This window comes from Benincasa hispida, unplaced genomic scaffold (assembly GCF_027475165.1).
Source record: "Benincasa hispida cultivar pf3 unplaced genomic scaffold, pf3_genome.v1.1 HicScf407, whole genome shotgun sequence".
Taxonomy (NCBI): domain Eukaryota; kingdom Viridiplantae; phylum Streptophyta; class Magnoliopsida; order Cucurbitales; family Cucurbitaceae; genus Benincasa; species Benincasa hispida.
The window spans coordinates 45,001-63,542 of record NW_028326500.1 but is presented as its reverse complement, the minus strand read 5'-3'; positions in this window follow the sequence as shown (position 1 = coordinate 63,542).

The window sequence follows — 18,542 nt, the reverse complement described above, 5'->3', positions numbered from 1 at the left end:
CCACACCTTCTCTTGGCCCGAGAAGGGTTTACTCATAGTAGGACTATGACTTATTGTTTATTAGAGGAATTAGGGTACTTAAGAAGTTAAATGTAACTACAGAGGAAAAATGGTAAATTGGCCCAGCTGTACTTACGAGCGATTTGTGAAGGGTCATCGTATTGTTGATTGGTTATATCCATTGGACACAAAAATATATCTGTAGTGCAAAGAGTGCAACTGGCGGTCTTTAGTGGAGTGCCCAACAGTTAACAGATGGTGGATATCGTGGTTAAAGAGTTTAATTGGTTATTTACTTACCGTTGGAGTTTCAAGCTAAAGGTCCACAGGGTCCCCTTGGTAGCTCAATGGATTCATGTTGAGAATCGGTTTTTGGGTTAGTTTGAAGTGATCAAATTAACAAGAGGGAATTTGATTATATATGATATAATTAAATTGATTCAATTATTGTGATATAATTGATTTGATGTATTAGATACATTAATTGGAGGAATTAATATAAATATGATTTATATTAGATGCCATAAAAGAGAAAAAGAACTATGGTTTATATATTACATATAATATGATATTAAAACTATATGTTACAAATATAATATGATAAATTAGTTATTATATTTATTTATAATAAAATCATTTATGAGATAGTTCAATTTCGGTTTTTTCTCCTAATAACGGACTTAGTGGGTAGTCTTAATCAGTTTTGAAAACTGATGGATAAAATGAAAATCGTTTTCATTTTTTTTATAATTCAATGCGCATAAAGAAAAAAGCTACACGATAGCTCTGAGAAAGTAAATGATCAAGGAACGAGTATGCTATACTATAGTCACTCGCTGCTAAATGGTCGAGTACCCAAGTCTATATGATAGACTTCTGTCTTCTCCCACTTATTCGATTGTTTACTTGATCATCTAGTTCCTTCTTCTCTCTACCAAATCCATACAGAGCCCACACCTGTTGGATTCTCATGTCGAGAATACCAAGGTAGCCTCGTGGTAGTGTTGAGTTTGCATTCGAGAGTCGAGGATCGAGTTTAACTCAACTGCGATAGAGTATTTACTAGTTCGTGTTTTTTGCTGGATTTGTTCGCATTGCGTTTGTGCTGTTGGACGTTGTGCTGTTGGATCGAGGAAATACTAGAAGAAAAGTTCTTCAAAGGTATGTCTACTCAATCTCTTGTATTTTCCGTTTTGAAGCATGTCGTAATTTAGACTCGATGCATAACTATTATGTTAGTCTATAAATGTTCATGATCTTTCACAATGGGATTTGGAACGATCATCTTACGCTCATTGGTTCTCTATTTTAAGAGTTCCTTCAGTTATATCCATGGACACAAAAATATATATATAGTGGGAAGAGTGCAGTTATCGACTTTAGTAGGGTGACCGATAGTTAATGAATATTGATTAATTTAATTAAAGAGCTTATTTAATTAATCTCATATCATTGGAACTTCTAATTTGTAGGTCCATAAGGTCCCCTTGTTAGCTCGCTTAATGATAATATAAAGAATGATTTGAATTGTTCAAATAAAGCGAGGGAATTTTATATTAATTAGATTAATATATAATGGTTAATTATAGATGTGATCTACAATCCAAATTATGTAAGAAAGAAATATTTGAATGAGTTTCCAATATTAAATTCAAGTGAGTTAGATTCATGAAGAATTAATTAATTATAATATTAGAGAGGTGGATACGTATCAAAATGTGATGTTTATATGTTAATTAATTAACTATATATTAAATAGAATTTAATATATGGTTATTTAATTAGTGTGTCAATTAATTAAATAAGAGTTGTTTAATTAATTAGCACTAAGGGTAGAAAAGGAAATACTTGGAGAAGGGATTAACCCTTCTCCCTAGCCTTATAGCCCATTTAGTGTAAGGATTTCATTATGCAAAAGAAATACCTAACCTCCACCAAATTCCTCTCTACTCTTTCTCAACAAATTCTCTCTACCTCTTCCTCTTCCAAGTGTTAGAGACCACTCATCCTAACCCTTGGAGTCCTAGAGAATAATAAGGTTATACTTATGATAGTGTCCAAGATCGTTGAGAAGGTGTTCATGAGACAAACAAGAGGAATTTACGAGAAGATCGAGATTCAACAAAGGTAAGCTCCATTTTCCCTTTTCTCCATCTTTTATAGCATGTTGAATATGATGTTTATCTCCCATTGTTCTTGTATGAACTGTTGTGATTTTGTTTCTATTAAATGGAAAAACAAAATGCAAGACGATCTCATGCTTTCACGGGTATTCGATTCCCTTCAATTGGTATAAGAGCCAATGCTTGTATTTTTGTTTTTTGTATCTTTGAAACAAAAATCAGTGTAGAAAGGTGGGTTTTAATCTGCATTTTGAATGCAAGGTTTGCAATATTGGATATTTACATTTTTTGGCACTTAGCTTTACGTTTGAATGTGATTAAAATGCAAGGGTCCATTGTCTTTTGGGCATTTAAATTTTACTATCAAGTTTGCTTTACCTATCCCCCCCCCCCCCCCCCAAAAGCGTTGCAACGCTATGAGCTTCACAGGCATGCGCGAGGAGTCCGATGGTCGTGAGTTTGAGTCCCATCTCCAGTGTTTGCAGCAGATTTCTTTTGTTTTTATAATTTCATTTATTTTTATTAATTAGATTAATATAAATTAGTTATATTAATTTAATTAACTTTTAGAGTGCCAAAATTTTGTCCAATATTTGTTGTTTAATTTATTATGTATTTGATGTATGTATAAATTATTGGATGAATTTATATTGCATAATATATGTCATATAGATTTAAAATCCCACCTTAGGATAAACATTTTCATGCATGATATTTAATATAAGTGTTATAATATTTATAATTGTATGATTTTATTAACATGCTCATGCAAAATAATATAAGTGTTATATTATTTTGATATATGTTTTTATTAAGCATGTTCATGCATCATAAAATATTATAAATGTTATAATGTATGGTGGAATGGTGAATATGTATATTTAATTTTCATGGGTGACAAATATAAGCATTATTTTTTTCAATAAAAATGAACTTTGCATTGAGCATGACATTGCTTAGATAAATATAATTGTTATATTTGATCAATGACATTAGATGCAAATTATACGTTTTAATATGACATTAAAATATAGTTATCATATGTTTAATGGAATAGATTAAAATCTATAATAAAAAGTTGCATGCAAACATAGATCCAACTTAAATTTAAATGGTTTAAAATTAATTCACCTAGACTTATGTTGAAAGGTTTCTTAATAGATTAGAAATAGGTTAATCTTTTAATTTATTTTAATAGGATTAAAACGAATGCCGTAAAAGATTAAAATTATAAAATAATTTCTCATAAGGGACCTTTGTCTTAGGAATGTTCTATCTAGGTTAAGGTATTTAAGCTGATGGAAATGGAACACCTCTCTCTAGCAACCGACTTGGAAGGTGAATTGAGCAAATATTTTATAAGCATGTAATAAATGATTGAATTTATTTAAGAGTTTAATAAATGAAATCACATATTGTAAAAGTATTCAATTTAAATGTTATATTGAGAAAATTAACAAATGACTTAGTTAAAACTAATTAGCCAGATTTTTCTAAGTTAATAGACCCACTTTGTAAAACACTTAGTGAGAGGAAAACAAATGTATGTGATATGTCATTTTTCCATCCACGTTCTCCCTAAAAGTTCACAAGGTGAGATTCATGTCCAGCCTCATGGTGCCTGGGCGCACTCTACCTTAAGAAGGTATTTGTATGGGTAAATATCAAGATGAATGGAGAAAGTGTTTATAGTAAGTGGGAGAAAGACGTGTGTCAACACAACCTGTGGTCTCCTTCATTGGTTTGGAATGTCTTTCCATACTTGGCCTCGTAGCGCCCTAGGAGCATCCTCCTTAGAAAGGTGTTTTCATGGGAAAGGACATAACAAACTCCAAAAATGGATAAGATTGCTATAATCAATTGCACCAATTATGTTCTTCCCTAAGGCAGACTAATTGGGACAACGTTATAGGGTTGAAAATGAAAGGTTATACTTATAAGAAAACATTAAGGTAGTTAATTATTTTTGAACGAAATCAATGATTATTAAATATTATAGGAATACAAATTATTCGGTGTAATATTTGATCGAGAATATCTTAATTCAGTGAAGGAGTAACTGTTCGCCCTGCAATGACATTTATTCTAAATCACTCAAGTATCATTGGAAAATAAAATGATATTGGGTTTATTACTGTTTTGCTAAACTGATTGGATTAAAATGAATTTTTGCATAAGTGTCTAAAATAAGTGATTTGTTTTGTATCAGTAAAATGACTAGTGCATTAATCTCTTTGCTTCACACCTATAAACTAAATGGTGAGAATAATGCAACATGGAAGAATACGATTAATACGGTTTTAGTTATCAATGACCTAAAATTCATCCTATTGGAGGAATGTCCTCAGATTCCTGGACCCAATGCTTTATGAAATGTTTGTGAAGCCTATGACAAGTAGACCAAGGCCAACGACAATGCCAAAATCTACATTTTGGCAAGCTTATCTAAAGTTTTGGCCAAAAAGCACGAGCCCATGGTCTCTGCCCAAGAGATCATGGAGTTACTTTGTGGGATGTTTGGCCAATCGGTCACACATCTCAGGCATGCTGGTCTATAGTGAAGGAACTCTTTTAAAAAAGAACTAGTGAGCGGAAGTAGATCATTCTAAACCCCATTGTGAAAAAACATATACATTTACAATCAAACAACAATAGTTATGTATAAACTTCAAATTATAGCATGCTTCAAGAAGAAAATACAAAAGATCGAGTGAACATACCCTTGAAGAACCTTTTCTTCTCGTATGTCCTCGATCCAACAACATGAACGTTCAATAGCACGAATGCTCAATAGGATGAACGCAACGCCTCAGCAATATCATCCAACAGCAACGACTAACACTCGACCCTCGTCCCTCGAACAATAAGCATACACCACCACGAGGCTACCTTGGTATTCTCGGTGTGAGAATCTAGGATTTATGGGCTCTATATGGATTTGGTAAAGGGAAGGAGGAATTGAATGATCGTGTAAACGATCGAGTAAGTGGGAGAAGACAGGATTCTATCGTGTAAACTTGGGTACTCGATCATTTAGTAGCGAGCAACTATCGTATAAATAAACTCGATGCACGATCATTTACACTCTCAAGCTATCATATAGCTTTTTCTTTAATGTGCATTCGATTATCAAAAAATGAAAATGATTTTCATTTTATCCATCAGTTACCATAACTGATTACAACTTCCCACTAAGTTGGTTATTAAGAGAAAAAACTGAAACCAATGATCTCATAATTGATTTAATTATAAATAAATATTATATTTATAACCTATAATTTTAATATCACATCTCATGCAATATATAAATCATAGTTCTTTTTCTCCCATGTGGAATTTAATATAAATCATATTTATATTAATTCCTCCAAATAATGCATCTAATACATCAAATCAATTATATCACATATAATTGAATCAATTTAATTATATTATATAATCAAATTCCCTCTTGTTCATTTGAACACTTCAAACTAACCCAAAAATTATTTCTCAACATAAATCCATTGAGCTACCAAAGGGACTTTATGGATCTGTAGCTTGAAGCTCCAACGGTACGTGAATAACTGACTAAACTCTTTAATCACGATATCCATCATCCGTTAACTGTTGGGAATTCCACTAAAGATGGGTAGCTGTACTCTTCGTGCTACAGATATATTTCTATGTCCATTGGATATAACCAATCAACGGTACGATGATCCTTCACAAATCGTTTGTAAGTACAGTTGGGCCAATTTACCGTTTCGCTCCTGTAGTTACATCTAACTCTTTAAGTACACTGACTCCTCTAATGAACAATACATCATAGTCCCACTATGAGTAAACCCTTTTCAGGCCAAGAGAAAGTGTGGCACCACATTGTTCAAGGCCCGGAATCAACCTTTAAGGGAGGAATTTATCTACTTATTCCTGCTTCGGGGAAGAAGTGAATTTCGTCTTGTGTAGCTGAGTTTCCAGCTCCCCAATCAGACGAATCCCCAAAATGGTAGGTCTGAGTCGGCAATCTTTCCACTCACACCCATGAAAATCAAAGGACCGCACTCTAGGCAGAAGTTCACAACTCACTCAGGATTAAGGTCATGTTACCTATGGTCATCCTAGTGAAACGAAAATCTCTGTCATGAACGGATTTATATAACAAAACTAAACATTTCGTGGTCCGGTCTTATACAAACTCCTTTGTATAGAGCATCCTGCTGGCATGTTTAATACATGAATGGTCAGGATCAGACCATTTGTAGCACTTTACAACACTTGTAACATCTACAAAGTGGGTCAAACTCGTAGCGTCACCAGGATAAGGTTTCCCTCCTTTACCCATATACTATAGACCATTTAGGTTATCACTTAAAGCACGATCCACTTGTATGTCTCCACATACATGCTTAAGTTACAACGACAACTAGGGATCTTAGTTTATTGGTTTGTAGTTAATGCAACTAAAATATCTCATATTCCATAGACTGTAGTGAATAAAATATCTCATATTATTACATCACAAAGAGTTTGTTCATACAGGTGTTTACAAACTACTGGACTCTATGAGATTTAGGGCATCAACCCCAACAATCTCCCACTTGTCCTAAAGCTAGTGAGGTGTACAAGAAAATTACAAGTAGAAAACAATAAATTAGGGCACAAAGGCCTAGTACAACAATAATCCTACTTGCCCTAGTCCAGCCGCGGACGGTCCTATAGACCCATGCTCTGTAGGTGACCCTTAAACACTGTAGCCATGAGAGCCTTCGTAAATGGATTAGCAACGTTGTGCTCTAAAGATATCTTTGTGACAATCACGTCCCCTCGATACACAATCTCATTGATGAGATGGTATTTCCGCTCTATATGCTTGCCACACTTGTGACTTCGAGGCTCTCTGAAATTTGCCACAGCACCACTATTATCACAATAAAGGGTGATAGGCCTAGACATGTCGAGAACAACTTCCAGATCAGTCAGGAACTTCCTGAGCCAAACGACCTCTTTAGCAGCTTCACAAGCCCTACATACTCTACCTCCATGGTGGAGTCAGTGATGCACCCCTAATTATTTCTTTTCCATACTACAGCTCCTCCATTAAGAGTGAACACTGATCCCAAAGTGGGTTTTCGAGAATCCTTATCAATCTGAAAATCAAAGTTCGCGTATCTTGTAAGAATCAAATCCTTAGAACCATACATAAGCATGTAGTCCCTCGTTCTCCGAAGATACTTGAGGATGTTCTTGACGGCTGTCCAGTGACCCTGTCTAGATTGATATCTACTGACTATCCTCATAGCGTAGCAGATGTCAGGTCTAGTACATAACATCGTGTACATCAAACTTTCTACGACAGGTGCATAGGAGACCCGTCTCATTTCCTCAACCTCTTGACGTGTCTTAGGAAATTTCTCCTTAGACAATGTAACTCCATGCTAAAAAGGCAAAAGGCCCCTTTTGGAGTCCTGCATCGAATACTTGATCAACATCTTGTCAATGTACGATGCTTGAGACAGTGCTAACTTTGTTCTTTCAATTCTGAAAGATCTGAATCTCAAGAACAAACTGAGCCTCTCCCAAATCTTTCATTTGGAATTGGGTCGCTAGCCAGTTCTTAACTGAAGTCAGTAAACCTACATCATTCCCAATGAGTAGGATATGGTCTACATATAACATTAGGAAAACTACTGAACTATTGATGATTTTCTTGTAGACACAATGCTCATCAATGTTTTGGTCAAAGCCATAAGATTTGATTGCAGTATCAAACCTTATGTTCCAAGATCGAGATGCCTGTGTCAGTCCATAAATGGACCAATTTAGCTTGCAAACCTTTTGCTCCTGACCTTGGGCTATGAATCCCTCAGGTTACACCATATAAATGGTCTCCTCTAGATTACCATTCAGGAAGGCAGTCTTGACATCCATTCGCTATATCTCATAGTCATAATATGAGACAATAGACAGAAGGATGCGGATAGACTTAAGCATGGAAACAGGCGAGAAAGTCTCCTCATAGTCAACTCCCTCCACTTAGGTATAGCCCCTTGCCATAAGTCTAGCCTTGAAGGTTTGCACCTTCCTATCAGCACCTCATTTTCTCTTATAGATCAATTTACAACCTATAGGTATAACCCCATCAGGTTGATCTACAAGATCCCATACTGAGTTGAAGTACATAAACTCCATCTCGAGATTCATGGCTTTGACCCATTCATCTCTGTCAACATCCTCCATTGCCTTCTTATAAGACAATGGATCCTTAACCTCGCCATCGGCTACCATAGCCAAGATTTCAATTAAACCCATATAGCGAACAGGTGGGTTTGCAACCCTCCCACTACGTCACGGTTCCCTCAACTCTTAAGGTGGATTTGACCTACTAGATGAACTCCCACCAACAACTCCTGTTGATATAGCAGGCTATTCAATAACTCTTGTTGAAGTTTCAGTAGTTTCTTTGGAAAGTTCACTCAACACAATTTTACTTCTTGGACTGTGCTCCTTTATACGGTCCCCCTAAAGGAAGGTAGTATTTGCGACACAAACACCTTGTTTTCCTTAGGATCATAAAAGTAACCCCCTCGTGTCCCTTTGAGGTAGCCTACAAATAGACACAGCCTTAAACGTGGTTCCAGTTTCTTAGGATTAGCCTCAAGCACATGTGTTGGGCAACTCCCAAAGCAGAAGTGGCGCAAACTAGTTTTATGCCTATTCCACAACTCCAAAGGTGTTCTGACAACACTCTTGGAGGGAACACAGTTGAGGGAACGCACTCTTCACACTACAGATATATTTTTGTGTCCATTGGATATAACCAACCAATAGTACGATGACCCTTTATAAATCGCTCTTAAGTACAGCTGGGCCAATTTACCATTTTTCCCCTGTAGTTACATCTAACTTCTTAACTACCACTGATTCCTCTAATAAACAATAAGTCATAGTCCTATTATGAGTAAACCCTTCTCTTGCCAAAAGAAGGTGTGGCGCCATAATGTTTAAGCCCCAGAATCAGCCCTTAAGTGAGCAATCTATCTACTTACCCCTGCTTCGGGGAAGGAGTGAATTTCGTCTTGTGTAGCTAAGTTCCTAGCTCCCCAATCAGAAGAATCCCTAAGTATAGGTTTGAGTCGACGATCTGGCCACTCGCACTCATGGAAATCATAGGACCGCCCTCATAGGCAGGAGTTCCCAACTCTTTCAGGATTAAGGTCATGTTACCTATGGTCTTCCTAGTGAAATGAAAGTCTATGTCATGAACGGCGTTATATAACGAGACTAAACATTTCGTGGTCCGGTCTTATACAAACTCCTTTGTATAGAACATCCCCACTCGCATGTCAAATACACCAATGGTTAGGATCAGACCATCTGTAGCATTTTACAACACTTATAACATCTACAAAGCGAGCCACACTCGTAGTGTCACCAAGATAAGGTTTCCTTCCTTTATCCATATACTACAGACCATTTAGCTTATCACTTAAAGTACGATCCACTTGTATGTCTCCACATACATGCTTAAGTTACAACGATAACCAGGGATCTTAGTTTATTTGTTTGTGGTTAATGCAACTAAAATATCTCATATTTCATAGACAGAAGTGAATAAAATATCTCATATTATAAATCATCAAATGTTTGTTCATACAAATGTTTACGAACTATAGGACCTTATAAGATTTAGGGCATCAACCCCAACAATAACCAATCAACAATGAGTCGACCATTCACAAATTGCTCATAACTACAACTGGGTCAAGTTACCGTTTTACACTTTTAGTTACATCTAACTCGTTAAGTACCACGAATTCTTCTAATGAACAAACAATTTATAATGTTGTTATATAGAGAGACTATTCATTTTGTGGTTTGGTCTTATACAAACTCTTTGTATAGAATACCTCTGCCCATATGTCTCCACATGAATGATCAGGATTAGATCATTTGTAGCACTGTTCAACAATTGTAATAGCTACAAAGCGAGGTGTCACCAAGATACGATATCCAGCCTTATCCACCTACTACAGACCATTTAGGTTATTACTTAAACGTGATTCACCTGTATGTTAACCACATACATGTCTTAAGTTATATGAAACCTTGGATCTTAGTTTATCATATATAATTAATACAATCTAAATGTTAATAAAATACCAAGATACATTAGATTTAGGATATCGAATCCAACAATATTCTCCTTCACAATCCATTTGGATCATTTTGTTGGAAGTGCAAAACTTATTGGAGGCCAGAGCTTGAAAATCTTTGAAGGCAACGAGTGTATCACTTTTGTTCCAAAGAGGGAAAATCCAACATAACCTGCTATAATCATCAAAAAACAGAACATAAAAACGAAAATCATCCGTCGATAAGAAGGGGTTTGTCCCTAAAACATCAGTATAGACAAGATTAATTGGTTTAGCAGCATGAGACATGAAGTGTGGGAAGGGGAGGGCATAAATTTGTCCAAATTTGCATGCTTCATAAAAAGGTATTTTCTCATTAACTTTAAGTTTCAAATTACAAAGTTGATAATACTATTCAAACTTGGCAGAGACAGGTGACCAAGTCATTTTGTAAAAGGGATTTGGTCACCACTACATTAGCTTGAACATTTATAAACTTAGTGGCAAAATTTCTCAAAATAGAAACTTCATCTATAGAAGCAGCCCCTGAACCTCCAAACTCAGTATCCTTTTAGAAATTATTTTTATACTGTTTATGTGTGGCTAATTGGTACAAACCATCTCTAAGTGTGCCCTTCAGTAGCTCATCCCCACAGTTTTGTCTTTAATAACATAGAAGTTAGTGTGAAATTCAACAACCATATTACTATCGTGAGCTAGTTTTGACACACTGACCAAATTTCTTGCTGTGAAGGGTACACAAAGAATATTTTTCAGTTTAAGATAGCTAGGTGTAGAGGACACAAGAGAATCACCAATATGTGAAATATTTAAAGAGGATCCATCTTTAAATGACCAAAAGATCTTTTAAAGGAAAAAGTCTTAGAGCCAAAGAACCCTTAGAGCTAGTACATTCAGACCTCTATGGTTCGATGAATGTTAAAGCAAAAGAACAGTATGAATATTTCATCAGCTTTATAGAAGATTATTCTAGATATAACTATATTTACCTAATGCATCATAAGTCAGAAACCTTTGAAAAGTTCAAGGAATATAAGGCAGAGGTTGAAAACCAATTAGGTAAAAAGATTAAAACACCTCGATCATATCGAGGTGGTGAGTATATGGACTTAAAATTCCAAGACTATTTGATAGAACACCAAATTAAGTTCCAACTCACAACATTTGATACACCTCAACAAAATGGTGTAGCGGAAAGGAGAAATAGAACCCTATTGGACATGGTTCGTTCAATGATGAGTTATGCTTAGTTGTCATGTTCTTTTTGGAGACATGCAGTAGAGACTACTGTATATATTTTGAATATAGTTCCCTCGAAAAGTATTTAAAAAACACCTTCTGAGTTATGAAGAGGACGTAAAGGTGGTTTATGTCACTTCAGGATTTTGGGATGCCCAACACATTTGGTGGTGCAAAACCCAAAGAAATTAGAACGTCGTTCAAAAGTATGCCTATTTGTAGGCTATCCTAAAGAGACAAAAGGTGGTTTTGTTCTACGATCCTTAGGAAGATAAAGTATTTTTATTGAAAAATGCAACCTTCTAAGAGAAGGACCACATAAAGAATCATCAACCTCGCAGTAAGCTAGTATTAAATGAAATCATCATAGAAGCTACAAGAAAATCAACAAGAGTTGTTGATCAAATGGTTCTTCAACAATAGTTGTTGATGAAAATGGTACTTCACATACTTCTTAAGACTTGAGAATGCCTCAACATAGTGGAAGGGTTGTTCAACACCTAATCGTTACATGGGCTTAACAGAAACTCAGGTCGTCATACCTAATGATGGCTTAGAGGATCCATTGACTTTTAAACAGGCAATGGAAAATGTGGATAGAGACCAATGGATAAAAGCCATGGACCTATAAATCAACCAGAAGGAATAAAACCTATTGGTCATAAATGGATCTACAAGAGAAAACGAGACCAAGCTAGTAAGGTACAGACCCACAAAGCTAGACTCGTGGAAAAAGGGTTTACCCAAAGAGAGGGGGTGAACTATGAAAAATGGACGTCAAGAAAACCTTCATGAATGGCTATCTTGAAGAGAGTATCTATATGTCTCAACTAGAGGGATTTATAAAACAGGATCAAGAGCAAAAAGTTTACAAGCTTAAAAGATCCATTTGTGAGTCAAAACAAGCATCTAGATCTTGGAATATGAGATTTGACACTGCGAACAAATCTTATGGCTTTGAACAGAATGCTGACGAACCTTGTGTCTACAAGAAGATTGTTAACAAGACTGTAGCTTTCTTAGTTTTATATGTTGATGATATTCTACTCATTGAAAATGAAGTAGAATTCTTAGCTGACATTAAGAGATGACTGGCATCGCAATTCCAAATGAAGGATTTGGGAGATGCACAGTATGTTCTTGGGATCCAGATAGTTTGAAATTGTAAGAACAGAACGCTAGCATAAAATGCGAAATTCCATAAGAGGTATGTTACCTTTCAGGCATGGAATTCATTTATGTAAGGAACAATGTTCTAAGACACCTCAAGAGGTTGAGGTTATGAAACAAATTCCTTATGCATTAGTAGTTGGAAGTTTGATGTATGCCATGTTGTGTACACATCCCAATATATGCTATGCAGTTAGAATTGTCAGCAGATATCAGTCCAATCCTGGATATGCTCATTGGACTCTCGTTAAGAATATCCTCAAGTATCTTCTGTTGTTTGATGAATAAAATAAATGTTATTTCATTCTGGCATTTACTCATATCCAATAAACAAAGCTCCTTGGTTATCTTATGTGAACTGAAGCATGTATATGTGATATACAAGTGGATCATGCCTTAAGTGATAACCTAAATAGGTCTGTAGTATAAGAATTAAGGTGGGATACCTGATCCTTGTGACACTACGGATATGGCCCGCTTTGTAGAGGTTTGCAAGTGTTGTAAACTACTATAGATGGTAGATCCTGACCATTCATGTGGAGACGTGTGAGCGGGGGTGTCCTATACAAAGAGTTTGTATAAGACCGAACCACGAGATAATTAGACTCTGTATATAACGCCGTTGATACTAGAGATTTACATCTCACCTAAACGACCATAGGTGATACGACCTCAATCCTGAGTGTTTTGGAAACTTCTGCCTTTGAGGGCGGTCCTTTGATTAGTATGGGTGAGAGTGGCCAGATTGCCAACTCAACATGCCTACCTTTTTGGGGACTTGTTTGATTTGGGAGTTGGGAACTCAATCCACGAGATGGAATTCACTCCTTTCCTGAAGTAGGGATAAGTAGAGAAATTACTCCCTTCATGGCTGATTCCGGGGCTTGAACATAGTGGCCACAGCTTCTCTTCGGAAGAGAGGACTCAGTCATAGTAGGACTATGACTTATGTTCATTAGAGGGATCAGTGGTACTTAAATAGTTAGATGTAACTATAGGGGCATAACGGTTATTGGTCCAGCTGTACTTACGAGCTATCTGTGAAGTGTTGTCGCACTTCTAATTCATTAAGATGGACACATAATATATCTGTGGTAAGGAGAGTTCAGATGTCTGTCTTTAGTGGAGTGCCTGGCAGTTAACGAATGGTGGATCTCGTGACTAAAGAGTTTAGTCAGTTATTCACGTACCATTGGAGCTTCGAGCTACAGGTCCATAAGGTCCCCTTGGTAGCTCAATAGATTCAGTTGAGGATCAGTTCTTGGTATTGATTTGAAATGTTCAAATTGACAAGAGGTAATTCGATTATATATGATATGATCGGTATGATGTATGAGATGCATCTAGTAGAGGATTAATGTAAATGAGATTTACATTAAGTGCCATGGTATAGAAAAAGAACTATGGTTTATATGTTTCATGAGATGAAATATTAAAACTATAGGTTATAAATATAGTATGATAAGTTGGTTATCATTTATATTTATAATAATATTAATTATTGGCTAATTAAATCTTTTTCTAATTAAATTTTTTCTCTAATAAACCCAATTGAGTGGGAGGTTATTTTCTAATCATTGACTCAAACCTATTGTCGAACCCCACTCAGCGTAATATGGAGGTACTTATGGCGGAACGGGCCGATCTGGTCTTTCACAATAAAGTGATAGATGGAACTGACATTAAACGACTTATTAGCAGATTAATAGATCACTTTGGAATGGCATATACATCACACATCCTGGATCAACTAAAGACTCTGGGGTTCCAGCAGGCCACTGCTACATCCATTTCATTAGGAATTGATGATCTTTTAACAATCCCTTCTACGGGATGGCTAGTCCAAGATGCTGAACAACAAAGTTTGATTTTGGAAAAACACCATCATTATGGAAACGTACACGCAGTAGAAAAATTACGCCAGTCCATTGAGATATGGTATGCTACTAGTGAATATTTGCGACAAGAAATGAATCCTAATTTTAGGATGACTGACCCTTTTAATCCAGTCCATATAATGTCTTTTTCGGGAGCTCGAGGAAATGCATCTCAAGTACACCAATTAGTAGGTATGAGAGGATTAATGTCAGATCCACAAGGACAAATGATTGATTTACCCATTCAAAGCACTTTACGTGAGGGGCTGTCCTTAACGGAATATATAATTTCTTGCTACGGAGCGCGGAAAGGAGTTGTGGATACTGCTGTACGAACATCGGATGCTGGATATCTTACACGCAGACTTGTTGAAGTAGTTCAACACATTGTTGTACGTAGAACCGATTGTGGAACCATCCGAGGGATTTCAGTGAGTCCTGGAAATAGGATGATTCCGGAAAGAATTTTTATCCAAACATTAATTGGTCGTGTATTAGCGGACGACATATATATGGGCCCGCGATGCATTGGCATTCGAAATCAAGATATTGGTATTGGACTTATCAATCGATTCATAACCTTTCAAACACAACCAATATGTATTCTGACTCCCTTTACTTGTAGGAGTACATCTTGGATCTGCCGATTATGTTATGGACGAAGTCCTACTCACGGGGACCTGGTCGAATTGGGAGAAGCCGTAGGTATTAGTGCGGGTCAATCTATTGGAGAACCGGGTACTCAACTAACATTAAGAACTTTTCATACCGGCGGAGTATTCACAGGGGGGACTGCAGAACATATACGAGCTCCTTCTTATGGCAAAATCAAATTCAATGAGGATTTGGTTCATCCCACACGTACACGCCATGGGCATCCTGCTTTTTTATGTTATATAGACTTGTATGTAACTATTGAGAGTGAGGATATTATACATAACGTCACTATTCCACCAAAAAGTTTACTTTTAGTTCAAAACGATCAATATGTAGAATCAGAACAAGTGATTGCCGAGATTCGCGCGGGAACATACACTCTTAATTTAAAAGAGAGGGTTCGAAAACATATTTATTCTGACTCAGAGGGAGAAATGCATTGGAGTACCGACGTGTATCATGCACCCGAATTTACATATAGTAATGTCCATCTCTTACCAAAAACAAGTCATTTATGGATATTATCAGGAGGTTCGTGCGGATGCAGTGTAGTCCCTTTTTCACTCTACAAGGATCAAGATAAAATTAACGTTCATTCTCTTTCTGTCGAAAGAAGATATATTTCTAGCCTTTCAGTAAATAATGAGAAAGTGAGACAAAAATTTTATGGTCTGGATCTCTCTGGTAAAAACGAAAGCGGAATTCCTGATTATTCAGAACTTAATCAAATCCTATGTATGGGTCAATCTAATCTCACATATCCTGCTATTTTCCACGGTAATTCTGATTTATTGGCAAAGAGGCGAAGAAATGGATTCATCATTCAAATTGAATCACTTCAAGAACGAGAAAAAGAACTACCACCTCCTTCCGGTATTTCGATTGAAATACCCATAAATGGTCTTTTTCGTAGAAATAGTATTCTTTCTTATTTCGATGATCCTCAATACAGAAGAAATAGTTCAGGAATTACTAAATATGGGACTATAGGGGTGCATTCAATCCTCAAAAAAGAGGATTTGATTGAGTATCGAGGAGTCAAAGACTTTAAGCCAAAATACCAAATGCAAATGAAAGTGGATCGATTTTTTTTCATTCCGGAGGAAGTGCATATTGTACCTGAATCTTCTTCCATAATGGTACGGAACAATAGTATCATTGGAGTAGCTACACGACTAACTTTAAGTATAAGAAGCCGAGTAGGCGGATTGGTCCGAGTGGAGAAAAAAAAAAAAAAGGATTGAACTCAAAATATTTTCTGGAGATATATATTTTCCTGGAGAGATGGATAAGATATCCCGACACAATGGCATCTTGATACCACCTGAAAGAGTAAAAAAAAATTCTAAGAAATCAAAAAAATTGAAAAATTGGATTTATGTCCAGTGGATCACACCTACCAAGAAAAAGTATTTTTTTTTTGTTCGACCTGTAATCATATATGAACTAGCCGACGGTATAAATTTAGTAACACTTTTCCCACAGGATCTATTGCAAGAAAGGGATAATCTGGAGCTTAGAGTTGTCAATTATATCCTGTATGGAAATGGCAAACCAATTCGGGGAATTTCTGGCACAAGCATTCAATTAGTTCGGACTTGTTTATTGTTGAATTGGGACCGAGACAAAAAAAGCTCTTCTATCGAAGAAGCGCGCGCTTCCTTTGTTGAAGTAACTACAAATGGTCTGGTTCGAAATTTCCTACGAATAGACTTAGTGAAATCCGATACTTCGTATATCAGAAAAAGGAAAGATCCGTCAGGTTCAGGATTGATCTTTAATAATGAGTCAGATCGCACCAATATCAATCCATTTTTTTCTATTTATTCCAAGACAAGGGTTCCACAATCTCCTAGTCAAAATCAAGGAACTATTCGTACGTTGTTGAATAGAAATAAAGAACGCCAATCTTTGATAATTTTTTCAGCATCGAATTGTTTGCAAATGGATCTATTCAACGATGGAAAAGATTATCATGTCATAAAAGAATCAAGTAAAAAGGATCCTCTAATTGAAATTAGGAATTCGTTAGGACATTTAGGGGCGGCCCCTCAAATTGTGAATTTTTATTCATTTTATGACTTAATAACTCATAATCCGATCTCCCTAACTAAATATTTGCAACTTGACAATTTAAAACAGACTTTTCAAGTACTTAAATATTATTTAATTGATGAAAACGGGGGGATTTTGAATTCCGATCCATGCAGTAACATCGTTTTCAATACATTTAATTTGAATTGGCATTTTCTGCATCATAATTATCACCCTAATTATTGTGAAGAAACACCTACAAGAATTAGCCTTGGACAGTTTTTTTTTGAAAATGTATGTATAGCCAAAAATAGACCACACCTAAAATCGGGTCAAATTATAATTGTTCAAGTTGATTCTGTAGTAATAAGATCAGCTAAGCCTTATTTGGCCACTTCAGGAGCAACTGTTCATCGCCATTATGGCGAAATCCTTTACGAAGGAGATACCTTAGTTACATTTATATATGAAAAATCACGATCTGGTGATATAACGCAGGGTCTTCCAAAAGTAGAACAAGTATTAGAAGTGCGTTCGATTGATTCAATATCAATGAGCCTAGAAAAGAGAATTGAGGGTTGGAACGAGCGTATAACAAGACTTCTTGGAATTCCTTGGGGATTTTTGATTGGTGCTGAACTAACGATAGTGCAAAGTCGTATCTCTTTGGTTAATAAGATCCAAAAGGTTTATCGATCCCCGGGGGTGGAGATCCATAATAGACATATCGAAATTATTGTACGTCAAATAACATCAAAAGTGTTGGTTTCAGAAGATGGAATGTCTAATGTTTTTTCACCTGGAGAACTCATTGGATTGTTGCGAGCGGAACGAACAGGGCGTGCTTTGGAAGAAGCGATCTGTTACCGAGCCGTATTATTGGGAATAACGAAAGCATCTCTACATACTCAAAGTTTCATATCGGAAGCAAGTTTTCAAGAAACTGCTCGAGTTTTAGCAAAAGCCGCCCTCCGAGGTCGTATCGATTGGTTGAGAGGTTTGTAAGAGAACGTTGTTCTAGGAGGAATGATACCCGTTGGTACCGGATTCAGAGAATTAGCGCACCGTTCGAGGCAACATAACAATATTCCTTTAGAAACCCCCCACAAAAAATTTTTCGAGGGGGAAATGAGAGATATTTTGTTCCACCACAAAGAATTATTTGATTTTTGCATTTCAACTAATTTACATGATACATCAGAACAAGCATTTCTAGGATTTAATGATTCATAAAAGTGGAGTCATCCTGTTAACTAGCCGCGTTGATTTGGTAATAAGATAATAACGAATAGAAAAAAATTAATGGC